Source organism: Anser cygnoides, chromosome 1, assembly GCF_040182565.1.
Source record: "Anser cygnoides isolate HZ-2024a breed goose chromosome 1, Taihu_goose_T2T_genome, whole genome shotgun sequence".
In the NCBI taxonomy this organism is placed as follows: domain Eukaryota; kingdom Metazoa; phylum Chordata; class Aves; order Anseriformes; family Anatidae; genus Anser; species Anser cygnoides.
In genome coordinates this window covers 9,321,438-9,335,909 of record NC_089873.1, presented here as the reverse complement: position 1 = coordinate 9,335,909, position 14,472 = coordinate 9,321,438, and the positions used below count along the sequence as shown (strand labels likewise).

The window sequence follows — 14,472 nt, the reverse complement described above, 5'->3', positions numbered from 1 at the left end:
CTATTCTTGAGCATTCACAACATATCAGCATTATTAGAAAAATGAGATTTTTTTTTCCTACCCTGTTTTTTTCTTTATACAATTTATTAACATGATGAAGAAAATAAATTCCCCAACCCTGAAATCTTTCGGAAACCAGAGTTTTAATTTTTCAGCCAGCCCTCATCCACATGGAGGCCAAATGCTTTTGTCATATTATTAATTCAGTCTGCACAAGAGGTTGCGGTTGTCTTGCTAAAGGAACTCTGCTATGAAATGCAGTGCCAGGAAATCTGACAAGTACCCTCCCTCCCAGTACAGCATTTTGGAGAGAGGAAGCACAGAGCAGAAGGCAGACTCTCTGTGGGTTTTGGGGGATGGTTTACATAGCACTTACACTTTGTGGTGTGGTTGGAAGGGGGAGAAAGCCAGAACATTTCAACAGCCCTTTCTCTCTGTCTCCTGTAGCTTATAAAGGACAAAGACAAACCTAGCAAAGCAGGAGAAACCAATGTCCTTGCTTCTATGACTTTTCTACCATTTTGAACAAGTTCTAGTAGCAAATTCTCATAGATCATACATTAAAGCCAGTGTTTGGGAACATATATCAGAAAGTTTTGGGGGAGTACAGTAAAATCAAATATTTCATGAATGCTCAGTTTCAGATGTTGTTTTAAACCACATTCAACTATATGAAATGTTTTTGTTGTTGTTGTCGTTGCTTTCTTTCTTTCATTTTTTTTTTCCCCATTCCTTTTAAAAATACCTGAGGACTATTTGTAATACTTCTTTCACATTTCAGGTAAATATATTAATAGTCATGTTGGCTACTGGGAACACAAGCATCAGATCTTGGGAAGATGATTGAAGCCCTAATAAATTTGAAACCGTTTTCAATTAGTACACAGGAAATTTACTTTGTGAGCCATGACTTGTTTTATTAGTGCCCCGGAGGGCAATTTAGATTGGAAAAATCAGGAGATCATTGTATGCCAAAAAAAGAAAACAGATACTTAGCTTTCATCTATAGTCTGGGATACAGCCATGAAAATGGGACTAAAATATTACTTAGTATCAAAAAATATTTGTCTTTATACATTGGGGTCAGTCATAGTTCCAGAGTGTTGAAAATAACATTCATCCCATCCTGAAGCATGTAGTTAACTTGAAATTTCGCCACTTGCTGTTTTTACTTTGAAATGAACCCTAAGTAAAACCCTTATTTTGCATTTCTAATAGGTACAATTAAGATATGGGAACAGGTGCTCAAGAAAGCAGGAGCCTCCCTAAATTTTATCATATCTTTAGAACTTCAGTCACCTGAGTTTTCTGTTGGGTCACATGAGATACCCCATACTCTATTTTCCTTCTTTTATTGCTCAGGTTCTCAGCGAGGAATAAAAAAAAAAAAGACATCAAAAGGACAGAGTACAGAGGGAGGGGCTCCTACCAATGCATAACGCCTTCTAAAAATATGAACAGCAAGATCAACTTTTATGATTCTAAAATTTGTTTTGCCAATTGTAGTCTTGTCAGTAAGGTGAAGGACAGGATACACTCAATGAAACAATTCTTAATATTTCTTTGCCTGAGGTACACAAGCATCAACTGCAACAGTGTTCCTTGCGTGTTAACCTGCCTTGACCTCATCCACCTGAATAAGGGCCTCTTGCAGTGTGGTCTATAATTTTTCAATACTTTTTAATCATAGACACTTTAGTGTCTTTCACACTTCAGCAAGCTCCTTCAAATGATGCCAAGCTCAGTTAGATTCAGCAGCACTAGACCATGTCTTAAACACTAAAGGCTAAATTATCATAGCTATTTCTTGGCTGTGCAAGGGAGTGAGAAATCTCCCCTCCTTTTTCTCCCTGCGTGACTGTAACTCCAGGGGAAAAGGACAGGAATATGAGAAAATCTTTGTGCACTTTGCTCCATGTGCAGCAGCTGATACATAGAGTGAGAAACAAAATTCTTCAAGAAAGGAAGTGCTTTAGGCCTTTCATCAAAGCATGTATTGCAGGGATGTGACTCCAAACAAATATTCATATCATCTAGCTTTAGGTTTCGTTTGCATAGTGAGTGCACTGCAGTTAGGTAAATGACGCTGCTCTAGAAAATATCTCTGAGTATCTAAATGAAACTAGTACTGGAAGCCTACCTTTGTGAGAAGAACCTATGTGATTAGTGATCATAAGTACTTTAGGGTCTACACAAGTAAACGTTACCCCATAATTGGCCACAATTCCTATAACAATGGGAATATTAAAAATTCCAATGGCACTCAGTAATGAATATCCAGATAAATACAGGTTTTGTGAGGGTGTTAAAAGGCTTATGGTTTTCCTTTCCTATTTGAAGTTTCCACCTTCAAAGTTTTTGCTTCTCAAATGAATCATAGGTGTGGTATCTGAGTTCTTACACCTGAAATTATTTCAGACATGCAAATACCCATCCAAGAGCTTAACTTGCAAGAGCAAACTCTTGAAAATGTTGCTTCCTCTTGCACAAAAGTTCTACTGGGTACGATAATAGTATTTTCACTGCAACTGCAGTTATAGACCGAAGCTGAAACATACCTACTGTCCACGCATCCACACTCCGGCCATGTCCTGACCCTGAGGCAGAAGTCTCATAGCCTTTACTCCTAGTTTGCAAGAGGGAGGGACACTGGTATGCCTACCAACTGAAATTCCCCAAAGGAAAGCAAAGTATTCAGAAGTCATCCTGATCAGCCAGGTCTCACCTCAATAAGCAGGCATGATATTGTCAGGTCTTGTAAAAGACCAGAACTGTAGGGCACATCACGGACTGCACCTATGCCTTAATATAGGCATGGTGTCTGTGTCCATCAAATCAACTTTGTCTACATGAACGTATAGCTGAGGTTTTAACAGAAAATTAATCAAAACTAACATTCAAATCCTGTGCATAAATTTCAAAGAGTTAGAATCTTTAAGCAACATAGCAATTTCACACAGAATGGCTGTAACATAATTAAAAATATGTTTAAAAAAAATACAATTAAAAAAGAACTTACCTTACACAACAACAATTGCTTAATGGTCAAAGTAAAATGGTCTCGTTTGATTGATGTCTTCTTTGATACTCCTAAAGGAGAACAATTTTATATTTGAAAAATCCAAATAATTTACAGATAAAACATAAAGGTTTACCTATATGGTTTGAAAAATAAATAGGAACAACTACCAGAACATTGCTTTAAAGTATTCAAAGCCTTGACTATATAACAAGAACATTCTAAATTCAGTATGATTTAGGAAAGTGCATGGCAGGAGGCTTATGATGAAACACAGTTGTATTGCTCTTGTATAAAATATCAGTCTTTGCTGTAATGAAATGAAGTCATATTGGTTTGCAACTGCAGTTTGTTAGGATTGTCTCATTAATAGAAAAAAAAAATACAACCCTCCATATGCATCAATTTTTATTGGAATGAAGTTACATCTCCTCATAAAGGAAAGCCTAGTCATAAGACATTGAATCAAATTGTTTTCAATTTTTGAAACATTATAGCATGCTTTGGCCCACTCAGTTAATCTTCAATAGGAAAAGGGGAGGGGGATAATAGTTATTTGGAGAGGGGACATTCCGTTTTGCAGGGCTGTAGGAATATCATATAGCACAGGTGTGGAGCATTGCGTGTACAACCCTATGGCAAAAAAGCAGCAAGCAAGAGCACATGCCAGGGAACCTGATTTGACATTAGCCAGAGTGCTGTAGCACAGGTGTCACGTTGCCCATGCCTAGAAGCTAGACATAAGAATTATGCATTTTTTGGCCTCGCAGGTCTACTCAGACACATATGTGGGTATTCACAAAGGCTAACTGCAGCCAAGGAAAGTTGATCAGAAAGCCAGGCTCATAATGGAGTAGCTCAGATCATCTAACTTCAAACTCTAAAAGAGCCTCCCTCCCTTCTTTGGAAAAAACATTTCACCTTCCCACACTAACTTCAGACTGTATGAATTCCCTCTTCTCCGTCTATTCCCACCCCCACCCCCCCCCCCCCCCCCCTTCTTTCCTGAAAAGCTGCAGGAAAACAAGCTAAATGTAAAATATTTAAGACTTTCTACAACTCACTAATGAGAACACTGCTCACATAAGTGGACCTTCCAGGCAGTGGTGCATAACTTCCACTGGCAATATGACAAACTTACCACTGCCTGATATGCATCACATGAGTACAGACACCCTGGGCTGCACTTTCCTGCTCTGAGACCTTGAGTACACTCTTGCACCAAGAGGTGCTAAAGAGAGAAGGTGTTGGGGAGGGAAAGGGAAAAAGCTACACACGGCCTTTTCAAAGCTCTCTCTATGTGGAATTCATCCATGAAAGATCAAGTCTAAATGGAACTAAAACCAGTTTTATCTGCAGTTGGTCCATTTTACCAAACATCTCAAATTTAAGATTGCTGTTTGGAACACATGTACTGTGATGGTTAACGCTGTTAAATTTCTTACGGCAGATGCTCTGGGATCCTACAGATTTGGAGAATACATATTGTATTTTTATATGTGCTTTCACAATACCTAACATTCCTTGGCAAATCAGTTAGTAACATTCTCACGTAAAATTATGCTTCGTCTTGCTTGTTACATGTGAGTATAACTATAGAAAAGCAAAAAAAGTTTCTGTATTTGGATCATGATTTACAGCTCTATTGAGGTGCTCAGGCCTTGTTAAAAGTGATTGACACAGGATGAACAGTGCCTTTTTTTTTTTTTTTTTGAAATAAGACAATGGTAAATGAGATTATAGGCTTCTTTCCTTATAGAAATATATTATAAGTAGTTTGCTGAATGACAGTCTACCCTGCAGTTTTAAAAAGATGCAGACAAAACCCCATTCAGTGGAAGAAACTAGTATTGTGAACTTTCCCACATCACCTCTCAAACTTAAGACAACACGCACCATTAAAGTAATTAGAAAAAAAAATAAGTTTTAATATCTCAGAAATACAAGTGTTGATCTTCTGTAACCTAAACTGTCAGTGACTTAAGATTAAATACATTACTTTATCAGCTAAAGAGGACAATGTTTGTAAGATTTTCCCTTAACCTTCCCGCCCCTAAACGATACAATAGCTGCTGTCTGATTTGCTGTCTAAGGATACACTTTGAGGGTTGGAACTGGATGATCTTTAAGGTTCCTTCCAACCCAAACCATTCTATGATTCTTCCCCAACCCTGCTACTGTTCTTGTCAGGCTAAAGGCAAAATTCAGACCTTACCCTCTCTTGTGTTAAAATCTGAACAAATCCCAGGGAAGTAATTAGAAGACACATGCATCACTTCAAGGAGCTATGAAAGCAAGAATTAAACTTGGTGTACACTCAGAGCTAGGTTGAACGACACCAACATAAGCCATAATAAAAGTAAACAGAAGAAGAATTCAGAAAAGGTACTTCTATGTATTCTATCTTTTCTTAATCTGATCCTAATTGATTACTTGGGAAAATAACTGTGAGTGTCCTAAGAGTACAAAACAAATTATTGTTCCAGTTCCCCTAAAGCCTTAGTAATCATTACACTAGTCCTGTGAACATCTTACTAAGCCAGTCCTCTCTGGACTATAAATTAAATAAATCTGATTTTTAGAACATTTTCAATCTGATATTTTCTCTATTTCCTGTGAAACATATGCACACCACTAAACTATTGCCTTTAATGTACAACAGCTGAAGAAAACATTCTTAGTTATGGGAGAATTAGAGTGATATTAACATATTGTTATCAAAATGCATCTGTTGAAGTTCTATCAACACTTTCTAGAGATACAGAAACAACTGTATTTTCGTAGTTTTATCATCTGCACAGAACAGCATTCTGCATAGAAGTTTCTAATTAAAATTCTGTTAGAGAGACTAAGCTGTTTAGCATCAGATGTAGAAAAGATACAGAGTTTTTCTCTAAGCTACAACAATATGAATTAAATGATTTAATGTCAAAGTTTTGTTTTTGCTTTTTTAAGATTACTTTCTTGCATTGTAGAACATACACCGAAAAAAAGGGGGGGGGATGAGAGGGGGAAATCAGGTTTTAAGATTCTCAGGAGGGGCATCAAAAGTTTAAGCACCCAAAGTTATTAATCCCTTCTGAAACTCCTACTGCAGGTGCACGCTTTTTTTTTTTTTTCCTTATGCATATGAAGTCTATTCCAAACCTTGCAGTCATAAGTACAACGAGCACCACAGATTTTAAACATTTCACTGGTCTGCTTCTCTAGGCAAGAAGGGACAGACAGCATTCTTGTACCTCTTTCAGACATTTTCCTTATGCAAATGTTTTATGGCTCAAACCCAGAGTCTCAAAGACTGATTGACCAACCCACCCACATGCACATATATATACACACATGCAGAAAAGAAAACTAATCTTCTTTACTAAACAACTTGTAGGATCCTTACTGCTTTTTCTTTTAGTCTGCTCCTACTACTCCAGGACCAATCACAGGAGCTAAACTACCTCCTGCTGTTTTTTACAGCTGAGGTTTCTCAATCCTTTATAGGCACCATTTGACCTCTTTCCAGCTGGCTCTGATAATCGAATATGGGCAGTGGAGTCTAGCCCCACCTTCTTGCTCCCTGAACAACTGCTATAGGACTAAAAGGCACAGACCACCCTGTTAAGTGTCCTATTATTGAAACAGAAAAAAATATTAATAAGAAAATCTACTCATTTTATTATTTCTTACAAGACAAAAGGAAAAAAGGGAGCAGAGAGGGTGCCTTATGTGGATATGATTAGCTTGTATTCATTTGAAAGTCCTATTTAGAAACAGAACTTTGAACTATGAGCTTTTGAAGACATATAGCAGTTTTAAAAGAAGCAGATATTTTATGAACACTTTTTTACGTACATTTTGTCTTTGGAAAACTCCACATATGAAGTGTTAGTCTGGGGAGCTATTTTGTTTAATGGACCTACACAGATTTGAAATAAATTCAGATCAAGCAACTCTCCCATGTTTAAGTTTTTGTTGTTGATGTTGCTTTTGTTTTAACTGCATGCTCATTATATTTTATATACAAGACATGATTAAAAAAAAAAAGTCTTAGTGATAGGTAAGAAAAGATCTCATGAGCTTATATTGTCTGAACTACTGAGCTGAAGATGAGAGAGGATCCTATGGAAGGAAGGCTTTTATTTCCTTGGGATGAGGATGTCTATATTCATGCCGCCAGCTGAGAGTTGTTTCCTGAGGTGAGGGAAGTGAAAAAAAGGGAGGCTAAGGCTGTGGCATGGGCAGACACTCCTGAGAAAAGCAGGTAGCAAACACAGAAAGCAATGGAAAAGGAGGTTGTTCCAGCTAACATAGGAATCCCAGTGCTTACTGGGAGCAGAAACTTGATCTGAAAGATACAGTGGGAAGGGGGGAGAATTCAAATGGTCTTATTTTAATTTAATTCACTTAAGATCTCTGAGCTTTGTCTGGGTTTGGAGGTGGTTTTTTTGTTGTTGTTGTTGTTGTTGTTGTTTTTTTAATTCACTCTAAGAAAAGGCTTGGACAGGCTCATCACAAAACTATGCCTGACTTAAGAGTCCTATCACAACATCTCATCAAGTATACAAAGCTAGATCTGTGAATGAATATATTATCAGAAAGATATTTATCGCTGACATTAAATGTCAATATTTGCATAAGAAGGTAGTCCTAAAAGGTGATGATTTGCTTTGCCCCATTGCTAAGACTGTTTATCACAAATTCTTGAGATAAAGCAAAAGCAGGATGTAGATGCTATGTAAAACATACTTTTGTGTTCTGCAGAGATAAATTTTATCCCAGACATAATAATTGTATGATGAGTGATAACATTTGAGAGAACAGCATTCTTTTAGTGGAGAAATGGTGTAAGTTACTGTATATATGATTTTTACTTCCCAATCATCTCCAAAGGTGCATTTGTGCAAATGTGACTTTTCAAAATTAGACTCACATACAGTCAAAGCTTCTGCTTGTGTTTGGATGAAGTACATCCAATTCTTGTCAGTTGGGTTTAATTGTCTCCAGTTGTCATAAACACTATCAGAAGCTATATTACACATATTATTGTGTGTGCTTAACATTTTGGAATACCACCAACAGGGAAAGAGATGTAGCAACATTTCACTGTCTTTGAAATTATTTGTGAAAATGAACACAGACATTTTCAGTACTGGACTTATTAATGAAAGCCTTTCCTGGCTGGTACATATAAGGGCAAACACATTATTCCCAATGAGAAACAGCTTTGGAAAAGTGAAGGGGAAAACCTAATGGGTGGTCTTCTAAGAAAATAAAATCAGAGTTTTACACGCTAGTGGCATTAGAAAAAAAAAAAAAAGTAACTGAGGGTGACCTTTGGGGTCCAAAGGCTTGAGAGTAAGATGCTGAGTTTGAATCCAATGGGACATATATTGTGTTCTCCCCAGGCTGATGTGGGAAAATACTGTAAATTTCTGAAATCCGCTCTGAAGAAAACATAATGGTAAGTTTTGTTCCCTGTACTGGCTGAAGCAAGAATCTATGAAGGTGGGGAATAACTGAAAGATTCTTGTATCAGCAAATACTAAATTAAATGTAATAGGTTTTGGAACATGCTTTTACCCTTGAGAAGAGGTCTCCAAGATATTTGATATTAAATCATTCTGGCATTAACAGGAGCCCAGACTTACACTTGATCATTTTAGTACTTTGCATTATCAGGTATCCTTTGTCTGTTCCATATTTTAAAATTATTTTCTTTTGTCTTCTTTCATCTATGTACCACTGCCTTTGTCTATATCTTTCCTATGCATATATATATATATATATATCCGTTTCAGATGGTTTTAAGATGTAGAGATTATATTTTCTGCTATTTGGGAGAGAAATAATGGCACGAATGACAGAGTTATCTTGTCATCCTGGTATGAATTTCACTCTATTTGAATACCCTGGCAAATACTGTAATTTGGAAGAAAAAAATAGTAAAAACCTTCTGCTAGTGCATATTGCAGATTTTAACAATAGAGACTAGTTTCTCAACTGGTATCTTTTATTGGCTCTACTCAGGTCTTTTAACATTTGTTTTATTCTGTAATTAGACAAATCATTTATCATTATAAATATTCTGTTTGATCTCTTTTGGTTTATACCTTCCCAACAAAATTCCATGAAATGGAGTAGCTACATTTCTTCCATATGCAAAATTGTTTATGACATTTCTGATCACCATGTGATTAAGGTTCCAGGATGAGTGACGGAGATGCAGTAGCAGATATAACTGTAGATTAACATAAGGTAATTCTATAAGGTATTTGACTTTAAGCAAAGGCCGTGAATGAATCCATCTCCCATGCCTCCTACTCTTGTTTCTTGTTGAACTTCCTCTAGGCCCATCTAAATAGACTGTTGCATAAACATCACTACATAACTTTGGCATGACTGTAAAATTACTAATTGACTTCTGTGTTCTCACTCATGAGCAAAAGGTTCTCACCTTCCTTTTCTTTATTAAGTCAGCTTTCCTGCAGATAGATGTCACAGGACATGCGATTTCCTTCTGTGAAGGTCATTAAATGTGAGAAATACATAAGCACAGTTTGCTTCCTCCCTGAGGCAGGGATCCAGAAATTTTACACAGAAGTCTCTTATGTAATACTTCTTGCCAGCTAGTTTGGCAGGTCCAGCCAGCACCAGTAGCATAAACTGACTTGGTGAGATATACCTTTGAAAGTGATTCATTACAACTGTGTAAACAAAGACCAACAGTGGGGAAAAGATCGACTATTTTAAGGTCTTCAATGAGTGTTTTGTTTGTTTGTTTGTTTGTTTTTAATTCAGTAAAATATTCTGCTACCAAGCTCTGTCATACCCTGCACATTAGAACACATAATTGGTGTTCAGTAACCTTGACCTTCATTGAAATGCAGTAATAAAGGCTCCAGGCCATCTGAAAACATCAAGTCTTAAATAACCTAGCAATATACACTTGAAGTCAGTGGAAATCTTGTCATTGACTTTAGTGCAAACCTTTCAAGACCTTCTGTTTTGACTCAAGTAATATCGTGCTTATAAACACACCCTTTGGAGAAAGAAATATGAAGACTCACCTAAAAGGTTACAGCTTTGAACACAACCTGTATCTATATCAAGGAAAAGTGATTATTCAGTAGTTGATGTTAATTAGATAGTCTCCATTGACTTCCAGTAGTGAAACTGCTCATACTGTCTTCACTATATCTCTTGACTACAGCTGGTATTTCATAGGAAATTTTATGAAATAGACAGGAAGTAGAAGTTCTTATTATCCATTAGAAATGTGTTGTTGAAGATTAAAGTTCATTTAAAAAATAAATTTTGCTCTATTTATACACACTCATTTGTTGTACAGAAATAAAAAAAGAAAAAAAAAAGAAAAAAGACAATTTCCTTGATGTTTATTTAAAATGATGATGATGATGATGATGATGATTATTATTATTAGGAAGACTTTTGTTCCTTCATAAGAAGTAAAACAGATTAAACCATTTCTCTGACATCATGAATAACTCTGATCCTCTGCACAGGAGAGGGTGATAAGGATTTCTATAATGACTGCTAAGAAACCAAATCATGTAGATGTATAGCTCTTAGAAAGCCTAATGAAAAAGAAAATATGAAAACAAGAAGTGCTATGCTTCACTGTAGAGCAAAATATCATCTTACAGGGAACTGTATTTCTTTTTGTAAAAAAAGAATAGAGTTTATTCTCTGATTGTGTTCTGTCATAAATCATATAGACAGATGTGTGCCTTAGTCACGCATCAAGGTCGATTACCATTGCTTTAGGTTTATACAACACAGGCTAGGGATTAGACTTTTTTATAGTAACTTTTTTTTTTTCATTTTATAGTAGAGAAAATGTAATATTGCATGCATTTTTCTTCGTTACAGCAGATCTGTACAATAAAAACAATATTTACATCATGCAATTTTCTGCTCTCATGAAGAAAAACCTAGTCATAGCTGCGTCTGCTTGTTCTCTTTCTAAGAACACAGTTTGGGGGAAGTCCTTACACAGTTTAAGATAATGTCTAAAAATTTTTGGTTGCATGTTCTGCTACCCACATGCCTATCTACTTTTTATGCTTTAAAAATTGGTTGATTAACAAAACCTTAGAATATATAAATAGATTAAAAGCATATTGAAAAACAAACAAACAACAAAAAAATTCACCAATTTAATAATTAAGCTCTGTTGAATTCCTGCAGACATGAGTCAAAGACTTTTAAATGACAGGGTGTGTATAATGTTTTTTAACTTCATTGTACCAGGCCAGCCTGAACCAGATGTGGGGTTCTTCCTCACTATAGCTCTTTACTAAAGAAAACTCTGTAGGAGGAGGATATATAGGATATATACATCAGGGATAGTGATCTGACCTCAGCTATTATAGCTAGCCATAGTTGGCATCAGAAAAAGATCAACATGAGGTTACTCAATATTTCTATTAGATAGAGTTCAGATTTGACATTAGTCATGGGTATAAAGTAAATTTTGACTCTGCTTTGGAATTCAAGCTCTCTTAGTTATCTGCCAGCTCCAATGAACTTACAAAAATGAGATTGTTATATTGCACAAAGGAGTGAACACATGGCTGCAACAAAGAAAAGCTAAGATTTGACAGAAGAACTGATAACAAAATGATCAGTGGTCACCAGTGTTTGAATTCTACTGAATTAAATTTATTTAAAACTGAAAGGCAAAGTGAATACATAATCTATGTATAATCTATTAGAATAACAGTCACATCATGTCATTTCTAGATGTGAAATGTTTGAGAAATGTTTCTCTTAGACAATCTAGTGTTTCCTCATTTTGTCTTTCTTTTTGATAGGAAAGGCCAAAAGGATGTGTATTTGCCTGTGAAAATGTTAGACTGCTTCGAGTTTTGTAAAGAACAGTATTTTCAATGTCAACCCAAGAATGTTAAAAAAATAGTAAAATTTGAGTCAAAACCTGCTTTTGTCTTATCACAGTACAGTTCATAACAGTGGATCATGGTTCACTGGTATCGTAATAAAAATAATATCTCTAATATCTTAATAGCACTGCAGTTAGAAATTTGTGTCACAGTGTTTTTAGCGCTCATACATTTCTTCTCTTATTCTGAATAGTAAAGACCCAACTATTTCAAATACTTTTTTTTTGCTTAGAAAATATCAAAACAATTTTAAAAAAAGTTTTTTCAAAAAAAGTCATCTTTTTTTTTTTTTTTTCCACAGTAATACATTTTTCCACATAGCTGTGATGTTTATGTTCACCCTGACTCACACTTAAAGGAAAGGAGGTGCTAATATCCATGATCAAATCAGTTCATAAATTTACTTCATTGCCTAGTCACACCATCAACACTTGTTTTTCCACTGAATTTGTTTCTCATTATTTCCTCTCTTTTACCTTACCCATGAGTGGTTTTAAAACTACACCAACAGAAAAATATTTGCAACAACACCCCCATGCAAAGAAGCATTGTAAAATCAAGGTGACTTACCTTTCAACAATTTTTTCTCTCAAAACAGAAAGGCTTCATGCTTTTTTGAGCAAGTATCTCTCCTCTGAGGCTCTTCTCTTCCCTTGCCTGTCTTACACTGTGGCTTTAATCTTTGCCATCATTATAATTTCCTTAACCAAGGACTATGATGTCACAACATTTTCATGTTATGAGGGACCTCTATGGGTTCTGGATATAATTACTGCTTTTCTGGGTGTAGCTATGCAGTTGTCAAAGAAGAAGAGATAATATAAAAATAAGGAAACAAACTACAATGTCTGGTTCTTGGCCCACTTGTTCTTTATGCTGATATTGTTTGAATACCAAACTCTCTGGCTTCTTAACCACTAACACACAGTAGCATTTTACTATCTCCTGAAGGAATCAGAAAGTAAACAGCTGATTGACTTAATTCACCTTTCCCTACTGAAACCTGTTATTGGTTGAAACACAAGAAGAACCGGTATTTCTACTGCATCTCCCTAACATGCTTAATCAACTTCTTTCCCCATTCACCAGAAATGGAATATTAAAATGAAGTGTAATGTAGGTCTGTGTGCTGACACACAGTAAATAATAACTGTTTTCTGACCTTTTTTTATGCAACAAATACACTTTTAGGCATAAATGACTTCTGGGGCTGAAAAGCCGCTGGCAAAATAGTCCAGCAATACAAGCACTGCACGAAGAAACATTTTTATTGTGAGCTTCACTATTGCAAGTGAGTTGGGTAATCTCTCTTACTTTGGATTTTTAAAATTAGTTTTCAGATGCTAATGTCATCTCAGCTGGGGCTGAGGTTTCCCAGAAGAAGAATCCTAACAAAATCAGCTTCTCAGTCTACTACACAAACTGTCAGAGCCAACTGATCAAGGCTGAAATCAAAGCTCAACACAGATCAGGAGAATTTAACCAACAGGCACACTTCCTCAATGAATGCCATAGATGTTTATTTTCCCTACTGGAGTTCTCCACAACTCCCCAAAAGCCATAGGTAGGAAGATGGTTTGTCCAAGCAGCTGTGCAAACTACTGCACTAAGACTGAATAATCCTTACTGACATGCTCTGGCAATGGATGGATCTGACGGCAGCCCTGTTTTTAGATGATCTTACATGCTGTCCTTCCCTCTCTGCAAAGGCTGAGAACTACACACCTAGGTAATTTCTTTCTCTCCCCATGGAAAAAGAAAAGAAAAAAAAAAAAAAAGAAGGAAGAGCATCTCTATGCACCTTACCCTGTAATATACACAGCTCAGTCTTGACAGCCACCTGTGGACTGGAAGTGAGTGTAGTCAGAGGGTGGATGCACCCTGTGTGGCACAGGAAGGTGAAGAAATCCTCATCAGCAACCTGGAAATGAAGGTCAGATATTCAGATTTCAAGGAGCCCTGTGAAAAGATCTCAGTTTACTTGTGGTCCTTTGAGTCATGGGGCCTTAGAAGAACATTAAACTCTGAAGCAAGCTGTCAGTCAAGAGCCATAACAGCAGCTGTATGTGGGCGCAACTACCTGTAAAATATTGAGATAAGACTATTGTTACTAAATGCAGACAACTACAATTCAGGTAGCTTGTTTGTGCCTGGAATGATTGCATTTGAAGTATAATGGAAGAAATAAGCATCAGTACCTAACGTCTGCCTGTTGTGTAAGTGCTGTTTTTATTGCTTTAGCTCACAGGCCAGTAGGAGTTTGTTGGTCTAACAGCTGGAAATAAACCCCAGGAAATCTAAATCTTTACTGAAGTATTTGAATATTGTGGTTCTTTTTTTTTTTTTTTTTTTTTTTGAGTGTTTTCAGCTCTATCACTTAAAATATAGAGGGTGAGTGCAGTGAAACACCCTACTCCCACTCAGACACTCCTAAAATTTATGTTTGTGTTCAGTTTCTCCAAGGTCACTCTGAATCGGTGTCACTGCAGCATAGCTGTGCCAGCTACACAAGCTGAGAACGTGTCCTTCTCTCACTCAATT

General features: G+C 36.4%; 1 protein-coding gene across 1 annotated transcript in view; it reads right to left on the bottom strand.

Annotated features, from left to right (window-relative positions):
- The window catches only part of SEMA3A (semaphorin 3A), a 329,677-nt gene that overhangs the window by 236,868 nt on the left and 78,337 nt on the right, over positions 1-14,472 (bottom strand). The window contains exons 2-3 of the mRNA XM_066981865.1: positions 13,738-13,852; positions 3,020-3,090 (exon numbers count right to left, since the gene is read on the bottom strand). The gene's annotated coding sequence lies outside the window, so the exon portion shown is untranslated. The remainder of the gene's footprint in view (positions 1-3,019; positions 3,091-13,737; positions 13,853-14,472) is intronic.